At 38.6% G+C, this 22,327-nt stretch overlaps 2 long non-coding RNA genes across 4 annotated transcripts in view; one reads left to right on the top strand and one right to left on the bottom strand.

Annotated features, from left to right (window-relative positions):
- LOC135299040 (uncharacterized) overlaps window positions 1–22,327 on the bottom strand; it is an 83,781-nt gene that overhangs the window by 36,547 nt on the left and 24,907 nt on the right. Inside the window, exon 4 of one of the 3 annotated variants that reach the window (XR_010361070.1) lies at window positions 5,001–5,122. The exons of the other annotated variants lie outside the window; for them this stretch is intronic. This is a non-coding gene — a long non-coding RNA (uncharacterized LOC135299040). The remainder of the gene's footprint in view (window positions 1–5,000; window positions 5,123–22,327) is intronic. 3 annotated transcript variants of the gene reach the window in all.
- Window positions 1,259–10,065, top strand: LOC135299042 (uncharacterized). Its single transcript, XR_010361073.1, has 2 exons — window positions 1,259–1,580; window positions 8,469–10,065. It is a non-coding gene; the product is annotated as an uncharacterized LOC135299042 (long non-coding RNA).

Genomic DNA, 22,327 nt, shown 5'->3' with positions numbered 1-22,327 from the left:
CATCCTTCTCCCCTTAGTATTAAGTTTTGTCATGATTTAAAGGACACTGAGTTCAGATGAACCATTTGTCACTACTGTGTCACTACAGGAGAAAAACCTGCTTGTTACATTGAAATACCTAATGGCACTTTTCATTAATATTATGAAGTCCTTTATATTCACTTCTCTCTGGTTCTGCCAGCAATTCCCTATGACCACTGCATAAAGTTTCATTATGATACTTATCCTTGAGAAGCACTTTCATTTGCCATAGAAATGACTGGAAAGATAATGTCATTGTTCAGTGGTGGGCTCTTCTCTCCCATCCCCTTCTTACTTCTTTTATTTAATTTAAGGAAAACAATAAGAGAGACTTAACTCCACTTCTTTCCCTCTCTTTCAGATACAATGAAAATAAGATAAAAAACCTGTCAGGTCTGTCACTGAAATTTCAGTTTATTTATTATGGAGTAGCATTGTTTTTCCAAGGGAGCATGCTATTCAGCTTTTCCTGTCATCATTGTATACTAAGAGGGAGGGAGGATTACCTGATTTTGATCAATAAATTCTTTTGTGACAATAAACATGAACATTTCAGGACAATAATTTGTAAACAACCTACTGACTGGCTTATTTTTCCCCTGTAAGAACCTCTGTGCACTACTGCCATTGCCGATCAGAGAATTTCGAGAAGAGATAATAAAGAATCCTGACAACCATTTGGACATCTCTTCTTTCCTCCCGCCACCCCACATCTTTTGTTGTGTTTTCTTGTCTAAAAAAAGTCCTCTTTCCTTTGGCTGTATTTTACATTCTGCTTTTTGTTTTCTTATCTGCCCCCCATTCTTAGTCCCCCTCCCCTACAAGAGCTTGGGGGCCTTCCTCCCTCCCTCACTGTGAATACCATTACCCTAGGGACATCAGGAAATTTTTCAGATGTAAACAAAAGCATAAATCCCTTTGCTTGTCTTTTCCTACTTTATTCTCTTCTCTATTTCCCTACCCCCCACTTCATAAGTACTTTTGTATGTTTAGCCACCTGCAGAGATTGAGGGTGGAAGACATGAAATCAGAAGCAAACAAAACCTGTGCTTGCTTCAGCTTAGTCATTAATAGCACCATTAGCTTATTGAACTCCAGGATATATCATGTCACAGTCCATGATTCAGGGTCTCTCAATTGCTCTTGCATTGTTTATATCCTGAGTCAGAGTCTTTCAGATAATTTAGGCTTAATAATTCTTCTGCAACAACAGTCTTACAGGTGCCATTTAATCAAATCTATCAGTTATGTTCTGAGACTTCTTGAGGTTTCAGAGAAATCACAAGACACTGCCTTAGCATTTATTTACTCACAGGAGTAGAAACGTTCTTTGTGCTTCAGCTTAGTGAAAATGCTAAATGCCAAGGAAGCTGAATGAACCGAGGTATCTGTGTCTGTTATGTCAGTGTGGGAACAGGGAGCTCGACCAGAGAGCAGAAATATGGGAACAAGGAAAGAACCCTGACCTCAAGCAGCAGCATGAACCAGCCTCTCTGAGTTAGTGCACACATTCTGTTTGGCTCTCTTCTGTGACCAGACCGATGCAGACAGAAAACCAAGTAAGTACTTATTAAAGCTGTAAACAACAGAAAAAAAGAGCCTTATTCCAATGTGTTGCTACAGCATCTGTCACCTGAATGCTTTTGAGAAGTGTTTTACAACATGAATGTATTTATTCTTATGCTCACCCTTGCTCTTTAATTGAAAACCTCAACAGCCTGAACTTGAGCTCATGTGTGATCTACAAGTCTGCCTATTGCCACTTCAGTCTTGCAAAGTCATAAAAGCAAAATACTGGGGAAATGGTCTAAGAGCCCTTGCTGCAGGGAAGAGCTGTGCCCTTAATTTCAGCTTTGTTTTCAGAGAATTAAGAATAATGGGGAAGGCTCCAATCATTCAAATAGGGGTTTTGAGGTTTTTGTGGTTTTGTTTGTTGTTTTTTTTAAAACATGCAGTCTTACTGTTGTTTTGTTGTAGGAAACATTACATTTAAGCACAGGTTGGCAAGGAAACCACGCTCTAATGTGTTGGGGGCCAATTCAGACACACAGTCAACACAAATATATGTGTATCCTCTACAGCCCAAAAGAATAAAACTGGAGAAAATTTAATCTTCCATTGTTATTTATGAAAATGGTACTTAAGCATATTTTTCTGCTTTTTATTGGATGGGGGAGTATCACATATAACCCGATTCCTGGCAAAACTAAGAAGTTCATTTAATTTAGATGAGAATTAAAAATTTCCCAAATCTCATTCATATCACTCAAACATTTTCTAAAAAAATGGCTGAAATCCAATTCCTCCACAGTCTCACCCAACTGACAACTTTTAGAGAAGTATTATTAAGCAAACAACATCGTTTTCCCTACTCTTCACATATTACAGCAGGATGAGAAGCTTGCTCCCAATAAAAGAATTTCTCAAGCTTTGTAGAACAAAATATCCTACTTCTAAATCACATGAAACCTACAGACAGCTAAGCAATTTAATGCACCAGTATTTGCAAATTTCTCTAAAGCATAGAATACTATTAGTCTTTGGATTATGGATAGGGAAACCAACACAAAAATAATTGAGCTTTCCAATGTTCTTGTAACAAAGCAAAGAATAGAACTAATAAAAGTAACAACTATGTATCTGGATCCTACAAACGCCCTTTGCTAAAGGGTGTCCATGCTCCTGATTCATGGTGTTAGCAAGCACATGAAATAGTTTATGCAGTGTGTTACCCTCTGAAAGACAACTCCCTTTTCACTTTTTAGAGAATCCTGCATGTGACCGTTTCCTGCTTAACACTGTTGCCTGGTTCTTGGGAGCTTCTCAATAGCTGTCTGCCCTGGGAACTTCCCTATCACCCTTTGAAGTACAGCAGTCATCTGATTTGATTTCAAACCTTGTATGATAGGCAAATATATCTGTATCATCCACTTCCTCCTTTAATCCTGCACTAAGCCTCAGGTGTGTTTATCAACCACAGCATCCTGAGGTACCAGACTACATTCAGTGTTCTTTTCCACAGTCCATCAAAGATATGAATTGACAGCTCCTCCCAAATATAAAGAACTAAAAGCATGCTGGTAGCAGAGTTGTGATGGCACAACTCTGTTCTCCAGCATTTGCTGCTTTTCACCTAGGCCATATTTGCCTGGAGTCTGTTAGGTTGTAGCTGCTGTTCAAAAGCTGCTGCATTTTTTCCTGTTCTCATACAGTCCCATCTTGCCAATGGACTTGATCAAGACAGTTGTCCACAATAGCAACCAGGAGAAATTAAACAGGTGAGAATGCTACCTTTCAGCAGAATTTCTTCAGGCTGAATCTCTGATCCTTTAAAAAGCAGAGGAAACTGCTAGGGAGGGTGTCTGCTTCATGTACTCTCTAGGTACCATTGTTCTGCTGCTGTGCACTAAAAGGTGTTCTTGGTTCACGTTCTTTGTGTCCTGGAATGAATGAAAGCAAGCCAGCAGTGCTTTTTATCACCCCTAATCTAATTGGCCTTATCCTCTCTTTCGCTTGCAGGTAGCTGACTATCACACACTAAGATGTTCCTAAAATGTACATCTCAACATTTTTTCTGACATATTTTTTCTCTGCTTTTTCTTTTTTTTAAAGCTGTTTCTCTCTTCAGTAACAGAACTAAGAGAGCAGCACTTCCCAAACAGTAATATGAGCACACAGTAGACCTCACACAGTTGTTTTCCAAAACAGAGTTTGCCACATTTGCTTTTACCAAGTTTTGCTGTTTGAAAAGAACTTGCTCACCATTATCTGAAGTGATGGAATGAAGTGGTTTTCAAGTAATTGGTCTGGGTGGGAAATAAAAAATACTATTTAAGAAACAGACAAGACACTACTTGTTTTACACATCTGTTCAGAAACAAGCTTGCACTTGCTCATTCACACCACCAACCTTGACCCATTGCTTAGCAGTGCAGCTGAGCATAAGTAATTCAGCTACCTGACCAGCATGTTACTCACTATGAAAACACTCATGACAGTGCCTGCCACTTTTGTTGGCCGACAGGTAACACTAGCAAGTAACCAGCACTCTCAATTTCTACCTTAACTGTGGTGGAAGTGGTGCCTTAAATTTCTATTAATTTATTAGGAACTCAAGCAATGCTGAAAGTCTCATAACCTCGAGTTATATATGTATCTATGTAGTGATGTTTTACGGCAAGAATATACATATATATATAAGTATATATATACTCTTTGATTTAATGCTTTCAATTTATAAAATGCACTTTTCCAAGAGTCTAGATATTCTTGGAAACCTGTAATCTAGCTTTAGAAATTGTAGTAGTTTGAAATATTAGGTTCATAAGTTCATTTGTCACAATGCCAGAAACCCCTTGGCCCATTAACATCATGCCCACACACATCAAAGACACTGTCAAAGACTAGAATGACTTGAGAGAGATGCTGAAACATTGCAAACAAAGTGAGAGTATGCTGTGCTCTGACTACCATTACAGAAATAAAACACTTCTTTCAGAAGGAAATGGCACTAACAGTAAAGAGGCACATCTGAGAAAATTTTATGAATAATAAGGATAGTAAAGTAAGGAATAAGTTGCTTAAACTGTTCTCAAATGCCTACAACTATTACGCTACTTCCGTAGGCAAATGCTTTTCAAGAATACTCAGATAAAGTGGAACCTGTTATGAAGAAGAGAAAAAAAAATCCAACCATCTCCAGCCTTTTCTGGGAAAAGTTCCAGTGTAACCAACATCAGTTCCTTGTCAGTTTATTCTGCCTGCCTTATCACTCCTTGTCCCCTGCTCCACCAGTCTCCAGTATGTGTGCCTCCTTTTGTTGCTCATGTATCCCCGGTGTCATGCCCAACCTGCAGGCCATGTCTCTTTCTGTCCTTCTGAAGCCCTGAATGCACCCACTCCCAGCAGTGCCTTAAAACTGGGATAGGACTATGGGGGGGGACAAAAAAAAAGTTAGCATTGATGATGAAGTCTCCTACCTTTAAGGTATGGAGGAGATATGCTGCCACTTCACTTGGTCTTCTTTCAGACTGTGTCCCTTTGTGACCTCCTGGTAGCACTGCCTTCCTCTGACAGTAGAGTCATGGATACTCAGCCCAAGCTAAAATGGGAGGAATAACCTTTTACTTTGCTCTGTTGCATATCTTGGCTTTAGTTGGTGTTCCTCAGCAGGAAAAACTGATGGGTTAGGTCATCTCTTAATATCCCATTCAGCCATATTTCCATTATTCTCTTCTCTTGTGATTTACTAACAATAAGTTAGATTAACAAAAACTGGAAAAGAGACCAAATGGAAGGAAAAATCCCTAAAATAATTGTGCAGAGGAACTAAAAAGAGGAAAAGGAATAAAATCTTCATTATGAAGAAACACAGTGGTCCAAATATTTAAACATGCCCATTGAAAATTTTCCTGGAATCCTGAAATTTCAAAGTACTGAGTACTTTTATCTGCCAGTAACCATTACCTTGGTACTTGCAAGTCCTGTCATTGAATTAACTGCTCTGAAAAAACAAGACCTATTTCTTCTTTCCAGTGCCTGAAGTGACTGATGCAGATGCAGGTGTTTAATTTTAGGCACACAGACTTGAAAAATACAAGTGATTAGTTCCAGGGTTAGTTCCCAGATAGATTTACTATAGCTAGACAAAAATCCACAATCCATCTGCTTTACATTTCACTAGAAAAGTAGACAGGTAAGACAAAGCTGGTTTAGTGAACTCCTGGAGAGTCTTCACCCTGCAAAACCACCAGACCCTGGAACATCTCCCAGGTAACAGATATCCTGGCTTAAATAACATAGTACTACTCTGGTCTTTCATGGTAATATGAAGCACTTTTTATCATTTTAGTATCTACTAAATTATTCTCTCATACACACGTGAGATAGTGTATATGCCATTAAAAAGATTAATCTGATTTCTATATATTACTAGCAGGTGTTGCAGAACACAGCAAAAAATTTATATTCAAAAACATTTTTTTCAACAAATTTAATTTGGTGTACAAGCACCCAAGCAACCCCAACAATCAACTGAGAAATCAGATGAATCTTTTTAATGACATATCTACTCTCACGTGTGTATGAGAGCCTGGGCAGAATCAGAAAGAGCTGTGACCACTGGATTCCCATTAAACAAAACTGTGGCTCCATCCTCCTGTCTTTCATTGCTTAACAGGAAGGGGAAGGGTTTCCCTTGCTTTGCACTATGCACCAGATCTGTGCTACTGGAAAACTCTCCCCTCAAAACTTTTTTTCAGTCTTAGATTTAAGAGATTCTTTTATGTTCTCTAGTTGTAAGGATCTGAGACATGCAGACCTCCCTTCTAGAAACAGGCTTCAGTGCTTTGAGATGCAGATTAACTTGGCAAAGTTAACAAGTGTGGTGCATCTTGCACACTGCTGTTCTATATTAATAACCAATAACAATTTACAGCCCTTCAATAGGGAAAACTCTGACAGATCAAGCAACCCTGAAGCATTTGAGTGTAAAACCAACTGAACCTCTCCATGACAGCAATATTCTCCAGGGACTTGTCTGATTTTTGAAAAAGTTACCTGTTAGAAATAGAATCCCACCTTTTTATTCAGATATAATTTTACTCTGTACTGCAGGGTGTCTGGCTTGTGTGCTCAGCAAATGAAAGGTGGAGCCCTGGTGCATTTGCCTGTGATCTCCTCTTGTGGAGCTTCTGTCACTGACTCACTGATTCCAAAGTGCAATGTGTAACTCAGGATGGGGTCAAATGCCAACTAGGAAAGCTTAGTAGCCTATTTTATGGTGCTATTTTTTCAGGAAAAAAAAAAACCCAAAAACAAAACAAGGGACATGAAAAGAAAGCGCCAATGACACAGGGAAGAAGCACGTTGAACTATCTCAACTTTGAAGAGAGCATTTTTTTAACCCTCTTGAGGGAATGCTTACTTTTTCCATCCCATTTAATAAAACTGATCACAGAGAACTAATTTCTGCTAGGTAAATAGCAACTGGTACATCAATTTCCTGCCAGCAGCTGCAGTTTCAACAGTTTCAGTCTTTCATTCAAATGTGTGAATGCTTTGCTTAAATTGCACATTTCTCATTTAGTGTACCTTGAAAATACATGCTGTCACTCATTCAATCTCTGAGAAGAGTTTGGCTGTGCTGTGGCTTGCATAAAGCAGCACTAGAGAGAATCACTGAAGCAGGTAAGAGGAGACATTAGAACACACACAGGTAGAGTTTGGGAAAATTTAAAAAAGCTTCTGCCTACAATTCTGAGCAGTAAATGAAGCAGAAGTTCTAAATCAGCTCACCAAATCCAGCTGATTTCTCTCAAGGGTTAAAGGCCAACAACTCATTGTAAAAATAAATTATTGCATGGACCCAAGGGTCTTGGAAAGATAAAAGGTGTCTCTTAAAAAGAGTCCAAGCTGAAAGTCTTAAATGTAGCAATGAATTAATACAAAACTTCAGAAAATTCTACCTTGTAGATCAGTTCCTATAAGTAACCTTTCTTTTTGTCCCCAACTGCTCCATTATATTGACAGGAAGAAACTAGGATGCCATTTACTTAACCTAGCTAATCTTTCTCATTTGTAATTCCTAGAATACCAGTTCTCCTCCCCTCCAGCCTGGGAGCCATGTGATTTTGTGTGTTCATACCACTGGCTGCTCTGGGGATTCCAGACCTTCTCATGTACCATGCTGACATTTTGCAGTCAGCCCTTTTTGGAGCCCAAGAACAAGTTACAAGAGGGATAAAACTAGGGAATTTTTCAAAAATTCCCAAATGAGGATTTTTATGGGTTTGTTGTTTTTTCCCCCCACTAGGTAATACCTGCTCACAGATATTTCATCTTTTTACAGTAGTCGTCTAATTGGAAAAAAATATGCAGATTATGCTGCAAAGCATTCTGTTTTCAAAACAATTGCTCAAAATAAAATAAAAATTAAAAATTTATTTTACATTTGAGTTAAAATAAGCCTGATTTCTCTATAATAACACTGTTTTAGGAGACTTTCTCCCCAAAGTCACAATTCTTATTTTTGCTTTGAGACAGGACAGACTTTAAAGACGTGAAAATGAAAAACCCAGTTTCTGCACTTTCAGAATAAATCTAGTTATTAAAAATATGTGGTGTTTGCCGGCCCCTTGTTCTTCTTTGATGTGTGCTGTCAACATGTGTATGTACATTATGGCTGCAACACGATGCAAATCCTGGAAGCCAGAGACTTTGTTAACCTACCAGTATTGATAGCTTATCTGAAGTCATGGTTCATTAAGCACGGAGTTTGTGATCCTATGAAAGGGAGTAGCAGTTAAAAAGTGAGCATATAATTAGACACATCACCATGACAAAACCCTTCAGTACACATCCTTTTCCTTTTTTTCTTTCTACCATGTTAACTAACATCTAAGTGTTTTTCTAACACGTAGATTTATACTGTGTCTGATTCCAAGCAGTACCCCAGCATTTACCTACCAGATGGCAGAGTTTCTGGGAAGAAAAAAGGCTGAAGATGTGATAATCTGACCTCGCAGAAGCAGCATCACTTCATGTTCCAGCAAGAGCACTGCATGCAACACAAGTGTGAGTAGAGCTCACACGGCAGCTGTGGGTGCACACTTCAAGGACGCCATCAGAGATGTTTCAGTTCCAGCTGACCAAGCAGGATGCTCCTTCCCAGCTACCTCACAATGTCTTTTCACACAACTGGTCATCCAGGGAGAAACCCCTTTGTATTGAAGCAGGTGGTTCCTTAATCAGTTGGTAACAAACTCAAAAATACAAGTCTTCCTAAAGCATCTTGCACTGCTAGTATGAACCAGACAGCGTAAATCTCATGCTTTGAGCATGCTTTGAGATGTGCAGCTCAGAAAACAACTGAAAACACAGCCAAATCAGTAGTTTTGCTTCAGAGAAATCACATTTCTGGGTCTGATTTTGTCCTTACAATAGATTTAAGAGAATGTACAATTACTGCGTCAATTAAGTTCACTTTCCCTGCTAATGCCTGTCTGGAAAGAGGTTTTCACAGGCCAACAGAAAAGGAAAATGTTTCTACAGATCCAAAGGTTCTTCCCACTAACAACATTAATGCCATGTTCACTGTTAGTTCAGAAGCATATGAGATGACGGGACATGGAAAGCTGAGCATTCAAAATTCTGCCACTAGTAGGTAGAAATAAATTCTTTTTAATGTATTTGGGGATGCTGGAAAGAAGTTACCAAGTAGTTACTAAACTTCTACAGACATAGAATTTTTGCAAATTAAATTAGTAATTCAGAATTACCATGGATTAAAAATACCGCTCTGTAAAGATAAATTGCTTAGCCCCATTGCTTAGTTTTCTAGTCATTTTTTAACTGCTGCTAATAATTCACTAAGCCTTAAAAAACCCTAACATATTCTAACCTGTGAGTCAACAAAAATCTACACAGGGAAACTAAAAACCCATGAGGCCAAACTAAAAAGGGAAAATGTTTCTACAGATTCAAAGATTCTTTCCACTAACAATGTTAATGTCAAGTTCAATACCATTGCTAAGACACACATTCTCTCTGTCTTCTCTATGAAATATAATTTGTGCATGTCAACAGGAAGGACCTTAGAAAAAATTTTTAGGAAAAATGATTAGGAAAATTGTTTTTTCTTAATGAGTGATGTGTGCTACTTCTGCAATGGGAGTTGGGTGCTGCAGTGCCCTGCTACTCTTGGACAGTGACATTAAGCTCACTAGAAGAAAATCCTGGAATGACTGCAACATTTTTGCTTATTAGAAGAGGAACAGCTTCCATGACAAGAAATATATATTGGTAGTCAACTGGAAAACCACAAAGAAGATACTAATGCTTACCAAACTCACACTGGCAGGCTTTTTTCCAGTGAGACTATATATTACTAGCAGGTGTTGCAAAACACAGCAAAGAATTTACTTTTAATAAAATTTCTTTCAACAACAACAATTTGGTGTACAAGTACCCAAGCAACCCAAACAATCAACTGATAAATCAGATTAATCTTTTTAATGACCAGAAATAAAAACCCTGAAAAACTTACTTTTCTCATAATACTTTTCATTTATATGAAACAAAGTACTGCTGAATGTGTAGATGTGTGAAGAAGGGAAAGGATTTTAATTTTCCAAAATTAAATCGCTGAGAAATGTTAAGATGGTATTACAAAAGCATGTCATAATCTCTAAAAGACTGGACTGAACCTCTCTGAAGAAAAAAAAAATGGGTATGAGTCTGACAACAAATTTTGGCAGCTGTCACAAGCCTAGGTAAAGCCCTCATATTGCCTTCATAGCTGACATTTCTAAATACATCTTGCTGCATGTAACATAACCAAATCATAAAGCAAAAAGGTTTATTGTCAACAAAGCATTTTTTTGCTCTAAAATGACATGCCATCATTAGCATCCATGCTGCTAGCTTTGAATGATGTGTTACCTACTGATCCAGCTACTGAGCAGAGAGAAAAATGGAAGAGAGAAAAGGTTCCCTACAGTTCTGAATTGATCCCATAGTCTGCCCTGGCACACAGAAGGCAAACCTTTTCAGACATGAAAATTGATTCAGGATTTTCAGTCTTCAGTTTCAACCACCAGATGACTTCTAGTTCATCTGGAAGTCCCTTGGGCTGATTTAGAGGCTGAGGTGCTCATGTCTGCTGGAGATGGTTCCATTAGTAAGTGTCTCTTCAGTATTAAGAATGACTCCTTCCAGATCAAGCTGTGTGTCTTGCCAGAGAGTGCTGTTGGCAGCAGCAAAGGACTGATTCAAAATCTAGGGGCTCTTAATAAAGACACAAAATAAAACTAAATACATACCAGAAATCCAGGAGGAAAAAAAAACTCATCTGCTCTGGGCACTTAAATGATTCTCTCATGCTACAACACTAAGTTGAAGTGTCAAACTAAACTGATTGTTACAGACCTTTAATTCTCAAACACAGCCCTACTTACGATAAAAGAAACAGAAAATTCAGAGTACACATAAAAGTCAAGCCAGCCCATTTTCTTACAGTTCTTAGAATCATGATGTTTTGATTTCTTTTCTCCACCTAACTTTCTACTAAATCACTTAGTGGAAAAATACAATTTTCTACTTCTCATTTCTTTCTTTGTGGCACACCCAGCCATGGCTTGCTGTCATCAGTAAAAAATTCCACTGGCCAGTGGTACTGAACAGCAGCTTTACTTGATAGGGGAAATAAGTACCTGTCTTCTGCAAAAGAGTCTCATTCTAGCTTCAAGCCATAAAGTAACATGCCATTTCTGCACTCTCTCCTCCAAACATAACATTGCCTTTCATATCATCCAGTCATGTGGTTGTCAAGCACAGAAGTCCTTTTCACTCTTTTGTCTTCTCCTACTGTTCACAAAAAGCCAAATATCTTTGCCATGAAAGATCTCACATTTGGCTGTATCCTGAGAGAGCTCTGTAATCTCTCACCAGCATCCTGGATTCAGGATGTCACTCTCACTGAACCATAAAGGCAGCTTAGCAGCAAACTAGATTCTTCAAAATACTGTTTGCATATAAAAAAATCAATTCCTCAACAATATATTTCTCTCTTCGGATGCAATAAGTACTGTTCTGCTCCTTTCTATCTGTATAAAAAGTTTTATATACCATTCAGGCACAATAAATAGAAAAAGTAAGACAAACTAGTCTTTTTCTCCAATAACCTAACCAAATTATCTTCTTTCTTTACTGGTTATGGTAGAGAAAACTACTTCTGATTCTGAAACCAGAGAATACAACCAATTGCACAGTGCAAGGGAGACTAGGTAAGAAAGAGCCCTATTTCCAAGAGACAATATTTTTAGCCCTATTTATAAAACAATGAGGTAATAAATTAGCTAGCAAGAAAAAACAGGAATTTAAATTATATTTAAATAAATATTTGGCTTCTCCTTTGGCAAAAGGTCTCTCAAGAAAAAAAAGAACATTCATAGATACAAAGCAGTAGCTTGTGCAGTGAGTTACATTCTGAGTTTCTTAGTTTTCAGGCCTCTCTGAAAGATTGCTTTCTCTTTGCCAGCCAGGCCTTTGATATGCTTATCATGCATTTAAAGCTATTTATGGATGGATATATAATCCTGTCTAAACCGATTAGAAAAAATTAAATCAATCCACCAGCATCTAGTATATTAAATCATGTACTCATTAGGAAACATTTCTGGAACACCAAACCTATCCATTAACAATCTTAGTTGGGGGGAAAAAGGCTGGGGTAGAATCCCAGACAAGTTGTCTTTCTCTCATTTCTGTGAGAGAATTTAACAAGCAACTGTTTTCCAGCAGTTGACCGTGAAATGGATCATGTTTTATTTATTCTGCACAAATGGCAAATCACAGCAAAGTGTAGCCTTGGGATTAATCAGTGGGCTTTTATCACTGGGGCACTGGTTGGACTTTGGTTCTTCTCAGAGTGCCTACAAATCACTCTGATTAGATGCCTGTCTGAAACATACATCATTTGACTTTGCTAGCTTCAGGCATAATAACCGGAAGACTGTATAAAGGGGATGAGCTTCTACAGGGTGGGTCACTAAGGCTTGATATAAAGGGTGAAAATTAGTGTGTCTGAGAGGAGGCTAATGAATAACAGCCAGCAATGCTGCAAAAGTCTAATCTAGAAAAAAAAATATACAAAGGCTTGAAACATTGAACTGTCCCATTTCCTGGAAAAAAGGCTTGGCACATTTACAGATGAGTGCTGGTGGTAGTTCTGGGGTCTTACAAATTGCAGTTTTCCCATCTCCACTCAGTAGAAGAAAAAGAACTACTATGGAGGTGAATCAAAATTGAACACAAATGCTAGTGGAAAATTGTTATTGGTTAAGATAATTTCTAATTGATGCAATGATATCAGCTCACTTCTGTATGGCAGGCAGGAGCACCTGGCCTAGTGAATCTGCCCTGGGGATGTCCAAGCTGGCAGCTTCAAACATATGTCAGTGACTCGGTCTTTCTGGGAATGTAGGCAGAAGAGGACCTTAATATTACGCACTTCCAAGAAGAATACATGTCTTTTCTGGCCCCATTAAAATATGCCCAAATTTGGCCTAATTCAAACACATGAAACATCCTATTTCAGAGATGCTGAAGCTCTATCACGGAATTTAGGTTTGTCTACATTCTATTTACATTGTACATCTCCCTCTCCACTGATGATAACATGGGAGGTTCAAATCTCAGTTGCTTCATTTTCCAGTTCCCAAATCCAGAAGAATCTCTACACTACCTGCAGAATAGATGTCCCTGCTGGGGTGCTGTGCAGCTCTCCATTACAACTCTTCACACAGAGTAATGATTTACTGCTGCTACTATCAGCAAAAGCAATACTAGTTGCACTCTGATAGTAACTGCATCAACACAGAATAACAAAGGTTGTAAATCTAGCCCTGAAGCTTTGGATTCAAACCCCACATAGCATGCCATGTGTCACAATGGTTTATTGAAATAATATGTACTTAATTATTTGAAATGTGGTTCATTTGATTGCTACATGATACACAAATTTGCAGAGTCCATTTCTGGCATTTAGGTTTCCTGACTTGGCTGTATATGTTTTTCCTGCTTACACATATAGATCCTATGCTGTCCATGAATTAAAAAAAATATACCTGAGGCTCAATTTGGATATGAGGTATATATTAATGTAAACCATTTTCATTTGGAAAAGTAAGTATTACAGCAATATGATTTATTACCTCCTTCGTGAACATGATAGATGTGCTTTCTCTTCCCTTTGCATATTACTCATTTGATTCTGTTAGCCTCTTGTCAATACCCATATTCACAGCAGCTGCTTCTGTTCACTGAGCAGAAAGGAAAAGTATTTTTCTTTGAAGATGATGTGAACACTGTTTAATGAATCATTCAGCAAGTACTACTGCAGCTCAGTCATCCTACAGGCCATATTAGACTCAGGACCCTTGAATCTATAGCCAAAATAAGCCTTAGTATAGAATGTCTTCTGTAGTTAAGATAAGCAGTAGCTTGCAAAGTATTAAGGGAAAATCCTATGCTCTGATCTGAGGTATATTATAATAGAATCTACTTAAAATTCAATAGAGCACTTTCAACACACTTTCATTTTAAATACAATTAATGTATTGCAATCTCATATTTATCTTTCTGGAGAGCCTAAGAATATTTTCTCCATTGTACTGCAAATGGAAAAGAATCCTTCGGTGTCCTGACATATTCCTTTGGAGATTTTCACTGCTTTAAATCAAAGTACCAAAACAAGAGTTTATTGTAGCAACCCAGAGGGAAGCATCATCTCCAATATCCTGGTTCTCTGCAGCTGCTCATTCAGCATGGATGCAAGCTGGTTATTAACACTAACAAATGTGGACTTCCTTTGGAAGAAAGACTATCTGTATGTCCACACTGCATATTCTTTGCATGTAAGAGGTATCCACAAAAATTTAGGGGAATTTATATCCAGATGCATACCCACTCATATATTCTCAAATTTTATATGTAAGAAGTTTACACTACAGGGGAAAAGGCCATCAACTTGAAGAGTCAAGGGTTCAGAACAGCCAATAACAGACATCTTAATTCAATTCCACCGTACATAGAAGTTATATTGTTATCAACTATTTGTATAGAATTTTTCAACTGGACTCCTGTCTCATTTGCACTTGGGATAGATAGAGCTCAGGGAGAGAGTTATTATAACCTCCTGGTTACTTTTACCCTAATTTTGGCTCTTGGCTTTATTACTTACACAACAGTCTTTTTTCCTATGCTGATTATAGAGTAGCTAATTTTATCTTGTTTTTTTCTACAGTATTCTCCCCTAAACACCTGAGCTACTCCAGTCAATTTTGTTACTGTCCCCATTTTTCAGACAAAGCAACCAAGATACAGCAGCAGAAGTGAAAACCGCAAGAATTTATATCCTAAAATGATAACATAAACTTTTATTTATCTGCTTATATAGCCTTTTAAAAAACTTTGTATTTCAACGCAAAACTCCAGTAGACATCAGCTGTGGTTGTGAGAACTCAGCACTTTTATAGCACTGAGTTAGGTTTGTAGAAAGTAGGATCTATAATACATGACAACTTATAAAAATTTAAGAAACTTCCCCAAATTATTTTGTGGCAGATGCAGGAAAAGTCTACAAGGGATAAGAATGGCATTTATTTGCTTTTTCCATGACATCATTCTCCTAATAAACCCTTCATTCTTTCACCACACACCTCATTTTGCAACAGTGAATGATACCATTTTTATTCTATGTATTTAATGAGGCTAGAGCCTTTTGGAGGAAAAAGGCATGTAATAAAATAGTGCATTATGGTGTTTATGCACATGAATATCAATTTAAGATTGCAGAGAATACCAGCTGCAGTATTTCTTAACTTTTGGCTTCCTAGATTTTACAACATTACCATTGGTTTAATGTATGAAATCACAGTAAAAGTGCCTAGGCTATTAATATAAATTTCTTTATGCAGAACCATACTTAATAGTGAGAGCTTTAGATATAGTTCAGTACAAGCTTCTGCTGCTTGAATTAATGGTGCCACAGAGGGAGCAGGCCATTATTTCTCAGGAGACCAAGTTGTGTGTTTAGAAGAATTTTAAAGTAAATTTCATAACCATTTACTAGTACTAGATGATGCTAAAATTAAGAACTCTTCTGCATTTTTCAAATGTCTCAGGTTTCAGGAGGAATATACTTTAATTTATTACTTCCTTCTCTAATCTTTAATCTTTCTTTCACTCTTGGCATGATGCATGATATGTGTAAGGGGAAATTGCAAGGGAAGTTCTGATCAATCACTGTAATCCCAGGACTGCACATATTCAGGGACATTGGGGCAGACTGAATTCATGCTAATTGCAGCTTGAGTAGTGCACCTTTCACAAAATTAAAAATATTAGATCTTCCTACAGAAAACAGAATCACAGATTTTGCCAGCAGTACTACCTGTAAAGAATCAAACATTCTACTTAATCTACAAAATTTAAGAAATCCAGTGGAGGAAAACAGAGGCAAGTTTTAGTGTACCTAGACTTAATTATTTTGGGATTTCACCAGAGATGACATGAGGTACCTTTGCTTTTCATCCAAGTGATTTATTTCCATTTCCAAAGTAGCACTACATTTTAGATCTTGGAAGAAAACCTAGACAGCAATAACAAAACACCTTGCAGAAGAATTCCTTTGAGAGAGAGAACAAGAGAAAGAAAGCAAAAGGGAGCATGGTTTGTCCATACTTCTGATAAAACATATCAGAATTAATTCAAAATTTCTGCAGTTTATTCATTGCTCTTCAGGACAGATTTATCAAGAGCATAGACACTCTTAACTCTTAGGAAAAAAATGACTTTTCAGGTACATATCTGTGCTGAATGAAGAATATGGATGGTGCTATATTTTAACTCTGGTACTCCAAAAAACATATTAGATTATCACAACTTAACTGAAATCAGAACAAAGAGGATATATGATGGATTGTTAGAACATAATTCAAATGCTTCTGTTCAGAAAAGCGTAGAACTTCACGTAATGAGACGCATGAGTTTTCTAATAAAACCATACATCTCACGCAGAAAACAATCTACCTCTACCTCCACATACATAAAACATTCATCTTAGCAGCTGGAGAATGCTGCCAGGCAGTGATGTGGGCCATAAGGAGCTTAGCAGTTGCATTCCTTTCCTGCCTCTCCCCTGCAAATACTCTTGGACCCAGATAAGCAGAGGAAAACAGGCAGATTGTAAGACAAGCCATGGGGCAGTAAGTTATTTCTGATGTAGAAGTATGTCTTTAACAAATGGAAACTAGTGGTATGATACAACTTTATTTTCCTTTCTAAGTTATGGAACCATCCAAAATAGGATTACAAAAAAAAAAAATAAAAAATCACAGGAATGTGGTACTAGCCCTCATCCCAACAACCAGCAATGCGGAAATTACCCATTCCACTCAAAGGCACTGGGATACTCTGCCATGCATTACTATGTTCCCTGACACCTGTAGTCTGCAGATATGTGTATTTTAGATGGAGACACAATCCCAAACTCAGCAGGAGCACTGTCTCTTGCAGAGACAAAATGCAGCCCACCAGGCCCCCTACTAAGGCAAAAGCTTCCTGCTTACTTAAAGTAATCTGGCTGCCCTGTGCAGGGGCTGTTCCTACTTCATACCAGCTTGCTTCCAGCACCCTCAAGACCTGGCTGAAGCAGGAAGGGCTGCCCTGCTTGGAGTGGCTGATCAGTACAAGCTGCTCCTGCCCCAGCAGCAACAGCACCCTTCTTGCAGTGCCACTGCCTGCCTGGGGTAGAAGGAAGCTTTTCAGGATAGAAGAACATTGGTCTGGTGTAGAGCCTCCCATGCCCCATTTCAAACACTACTTACAGCCAAGTTCAGCTGGCCCTGAATCTCCCTGTCCCTCCAGATGGTGATTATTGCCCACACGTTGGTCTCGAGCCATAAGGCAGCACGATCAAGGAGGGCCTGTAGCGAGATGTTTGCAGTTGAAAAGAAGCAGAGCCAATCATTGCAGAAGGAGCAGACAGCTGAGAGAACAGCATGAAGCTGTGCTCCATGGTCTGAGCAGTGCTGCCTGTACAATTAAGCAGCTTCCAACAAATCTGACCTCTGTTCAACCGACTGCAGAAAGCAGACAAAAAGTATCCTCCCCAGGAATAACTGCTCTGCTCTGCTACAACAATGCAGAAATTGGCTCTACCTTAGGGGTTGTTCCACCACTGAAACCTGCTCACCTTTATAAAGCACAGCAGAAGACTTCACAGTAGTTTTTACTCAAAATCTAACCCAACTGGAAACATGCTTATTAATAGAATGACCCCCCATGGATAGCTATAATGTGTAAAAAGAAGTGATCATGGTCACACACTGGACTGGCATGGACAAGGCTAAGGAGTAAGTGAAGCATTGTCACTGTTGCTAAAGTCCATATCACAGGAAAGGCAGGCAGCCATGCAGGTTTAAACACAAAGGTTTGTAAGTACTCCGACCACAGCCCAGAGACTTCATCCATCTCCTACAATTTCCACTTCAATGCTTACCAGTTCCACTGTTCAGGTGGAATACCATTGACATCATGATAATGTTCAAGACATTTCTTATGAATCCATTTAATTTTAAACTAAGTGCAGGGCCAAAAACTTGAATTCAACCTCTAACTACATAGATGGGGCATTAAGAAAAACTAATCCAGATTGGGTGTTTTAAAGTTTGCATCATAGAAAAAGTGCACAGCATTTTGCATTTAGTATATCTTCAGCCAAGTGCTGATCTCCTACTATGGATAACTTGCAGCGCCTACTGCTTGTTCTGGATGTAAAAAAAAAAAGTTATATTTTGTCCATCATTGCCATTTTAGCCCACATTGCATCAAAACTGCTGCTTGTGGTGTGGCAAAGAACCAGGAGAGAAGAGAGAAAAGACAGATGATGGTGGCTATGAAGGCTGACAGCAGGTGACAACTGAGAGAAAAGAACAGAGCTATGTTACCCTACCAAGACATTAAATGCCAAAAGACATGAAGGTCCACCCAAAAAAAAAAAAAAAGAAGCAACAAATTTCCCCAAAGCATGAAAACTTAGTGAAAAAGAGAAAAAAGAGAAGTGTGACAAATCAAAAATACATTAAGGATGGCTCAAAATAAATTCTAGCAGAACAAAAGTGGTTTAATTTCATATTTGAATTCTTAAGTCAGAAATAATTTTGAGTATTGATAAAGTGAGTACATTAATACTGTATGCACTCCATGTCTTTGATTATCAGGACATTTTTAACTCCACACAATATTTCAGACGAACATTTCCCTCTGTTTAAGCAATTAGGACTGGATTCTCATCTGTGTTCAAAGTTTGTTCAGATCTGACTGTTACACGGGGGGGAAAAAAGAAACTCCTAATATCTATACTTCCTTTATTATACAACTTATGCCCTTTCCTCAGAAAACAGGACAGAGAGCTGCTGATAAGCCCTACCTTCCAATGTCAGGTATATCTGAAGTTGTCTGGTGTTCTATTTAAGGACTCCATCAGCTAACAGCCCCACACCACCTGCCATCAATCACCAGAAAACAGTTTACAGAGCAAGGATGGCTTAGACATTTTAAAAGTGACTAGAATATCTTCCAACCTTTAATGTATTTTATGCCACAATTTATTCTAAAATTCTTGCTGTACTTTGCATCTAAAAAAAGACAAGCATCTCAAATAAAGTTCAGTTACTCTAGGAAGCCCCTGGTGGGGCCGTAAACTGAGTGGTGACCACTGAATACACACCTCCTTATCTGATGCATTATGTTCTGTGCATGATGCAGAATGATTCAACAGAAGCTTTTCTCACTGCAAGACACAGTATCTGTTTCTATGGAATCAGATTCCAGTTTGTGCAGACTTCATTTCAAAATACAGTTTGTGCTTTTCTGAATAAACAGGTTTGAATTAGGTCTGTAACTCAGCCTTTATAAATTTAACTATAGCACATAATAGGATTATTTACCACTTTTATAAAGTGACAAGTGTCTGCTACACAATATTTGGAGAATTATACAGTTTGAATGCCTTCGGTTAAAAGCAAGCCTCCAGTCTCCATATTTTTATAAGATCAAAGCTAATATTTCTCTGTTTATCCCCCATTCAGAAAGATGATGTAAAATCTCAGCCAGAGGTTTTTTGGTTTTTTTTGCATTCAGACTTTAAGAGCCACTGATTATCACCTATCACAGATAGAACTGCTGGAAGCTGTTTGGAAAAATCCTCATGTAGCTTTCATTCCCTGTGCCTTCTTCAAAGTGCTGTGAAGGATGCCAAGGTAACTCCCAGCCCAGGAGGGAGCTCCTGCCAAGGCTGCCCCACAACCTCAAATTCTTATAGCTGTGATGGAGACCCCCTCAACAATTCATACACCATAAATCTGTATTTGTTTCTGCAAGGATTCTCTACAAGGACAAATCAAAGATGTGAAACAGGTTAAGTGTGATCCTATATTTGCCTCTAAATTAACACCCTTTGCTCCCCCATAGATTCTAGAAACACAGTACTCCAGTTGGAGGGACTAATAAAGGATGGGGAGAAGGGCAGGAGAGGGAATGAAATCCCTTTTTATCTCTATACTCCATGCAGAAGGGGATCATCCTTTTTCCTTGTACGAGTCTAAGGAGAGGCAGTAGCATTCCATGTCAGGTAAATTTTAGCTGAACAAATCTCCCATAAGGGTGGAAATGATCCCTTAGCCTGCTGAGACTAGACTCCCACAGTCATGGGCAAGAGTACTATAGATATCTTATTCACAACATCTGTTCCAGAAAACACCATAAATCATGTATTTCACACACATAAAAACACCCCCACAGAAATTTAATATGCAAAAGGAACAGAGTGGAAGAGACTAAGGTCCATGAAATGGAACTGGATTATTTAGATAACACTTTGAGTAAATCTGTGAAAGCTCATGACTTATATTACAGAACACTGCAAAAACCAAACCAAACAGCTAAAAAACCCAAACAAAAATATCCGCACATATCAAACAACAAACAGCTGTACCATTTTCAGAGCAAATTTCCTGCTGAGCCTAAATAAGACAATGACAGTCTAAGCAAAAACACACCAATCAGGTAATAATTCTGTGTCACAGGGAGCAGCCATATACCCTGATTTCAGCTCCTCTCTAGCTGAAACCACTCTAGTTGACTTGGGGGACAGAGGAAACAAGCTTCAAGACAGGCACCCACTGTAACAGCCCTGTGCCTCACTGAGGGGCAGGAGAAATCCCTCCTGACCCACAGAAGAACATCAAGAACCGCTGGTTCCCTGATGCACAGGGATAATAAAACATAAATCCTCAAAATTATGCCAGTTATTTGTATTCCTTTCACAGAAGATAACCCTTCAATCCAGGAAGAGAACCTCTCTTTCCCAAGGGAAAACAAACAAACAAAGTCAGATAAGTAGGAACCAAAACAAATTTCTTGTGTCAGAAATGTTCTCTTCTGGTTATACAACTATATTTCCATAAGATGATCAAGATTCATTTAAAATAATTGCCTTCACAGTACTGGGTGGAAATGGTGATTTGCTGGAGGGTAGGAAGGCTCTGGAAAGACTGGATCTATGCCCCAAGGCCAAATGTAGGAGGTTCAACAAAGTAAAGTGCCAGGTCCTGCCCTTGGGTCACAAAACCCCAAGAACCCTGGCTTTCATCAGGAATAGTGTGGCCGACAGGGCAATGATTGTCCCTCTGTACTCAGCACTGGCTAGGCTGCACCTCAAATCCTGTGCTCAGTTCTGGGCCCTCACTTTAAAAAGGACATTGAGGGGCTGGAGCAGGTCCAGAGAAGGGCAATGGAGCTGGTGAAGGGTCTGGAGCACAAGTCCTGTGAGGAGAAGCTGGGGGAGCTGGGGGTGTTTAGCCTGGAGAAAAGAAGGCTCAGGGGTGACCTTTTTGCTCTCTACAACCACCTGAGAGGAGGCTGTAGACAGGTCAGGGTTGGCCTCCTTCTCCCAGGTAACCAGTGACAGGATGAGAGGAAATGGCTGCAAGCTGCACCAGGAAGAATGCTGGACATTAGGGAGAATTCCTTCACTGAAAGGGTGGCCAGGCTTTGAAACAGGGAAGTGTTGGAATTGCCATGCTTGCAAGTGGTATAAAAGGCATGTGGATGTGGCACTTGGGGACACAGTCTGTTGGTGCCAGATTAATGGTTGGACTGGATGATCTTAGAGGTCTTGTCCAAACTTAAGAATTCTGTTATTCAGAAAACCAGTTCTCAAGTGTCTCCGAGTATTGCTTTTTCAACAGTTTGCAGGATTTTGGCCAAAATCATTATAATAATTTTTATTATGTACCAGCAAATATTTTATCAAATGCCTTGAAACTCTAAATATGTCTCAAATCAATTTACAAAGGTGCAGGGAAACAACAAAATGGTACTACTGAAAGTTAGACAAAATTAATTCTTTCCTAGGGCTTCGGTGGCAAAATAACCCTGAGATTATCAAGTCTTCTGATGAAACTGTCATTACAGCTCCCTACACACATAAAATATTCTCTGTAAAAAACCCCCAAGTTTCTAAAAATTGGTTACGTACTTGTAGACAGAACAAAAAGTATAAATGTCACTTCATATAGTCATTTTAGCACAGAATATGGTGTACTGGTTTTAATGTCTTGAAATATGCAAAGTAAATGGATTTTTTCTAACATAGACATGCAAGATATGCAACAGCTGTACAAATCAATGAAATGTCAGCTAAGATCTCATCTGTGTGCAGTGGAGTTTGTGACAAATATTA

The sequence above is a fragment of the Passer domesticus genome, chromosome 4, assembly GCF_036417665.1.
Source record: "Passer domesticus isolate bPasDom1 chromosome 4, bPasDom1.hap1, whole genome shotgun sequence".
Classification (NCBI taxonomy): Eukaryota; Metazoa; Chordata; class Aves; order Passeriformes; family Passeridae; genus Passer; species Passer domesticus.
The sequence above is the reverse complement of the archived record's forward strand: the minus strand, read 5'-3'. Positions and strand labels throughout refer to the sequence as shown.